This window comes from Arachis duranensis, chromosome 2 (genome assembly GCF_000817695.3).
Source record: "Arachis duranensis cultivar V14167 chromosome 2, aradu.V14167.gnm2.J7QH, whole genome shotgun sequence".
Taxonomy (NCBI): Eukaryota; Viridiplantae; Streptophyta; class Magnoliopsida; order Fabales; family Fabaceae; genus Arachis; species Arachis duranensis.
Genome location: NC_029773.3, coordinates 62,960,589 through 62,960,939, shown reverse-complemented (window position 1 = coordinate 62,960,939; position 351 = coordinate 62,960,589).

Genomic DNA, 351 nt, shown 5'->3' with positions numbered 1-351 from the left:
AAATTTTTAATTTGTGTCTTTTCAAGTCAATAATACAGAGAATTGAAGATTCAGAACATACTACAGAGGAATTACACAGAAAAAGCTGGGCGCTCAAATTGCCCAGTGAAGAAGGAAAACTGGCGTTTAAACGCCAGCCAGGGTGCCTGGCTGGGCGTTTAACGCCCAAAAGGGGTGAGTTTTAGGCGTTAAACGCCAGAATGTGCACCATTCTGGGCGTTTAACGCCAGGATGGCACAAGAGGGAAGATTTTGTTTTCAATTCAATTTTTTTTTTCAAGTTTTCAAAATTTTTCAAAATCAAATCTTTTTCAAATCATATCTTTTCAATCATATGTTTTCAAAATCAATT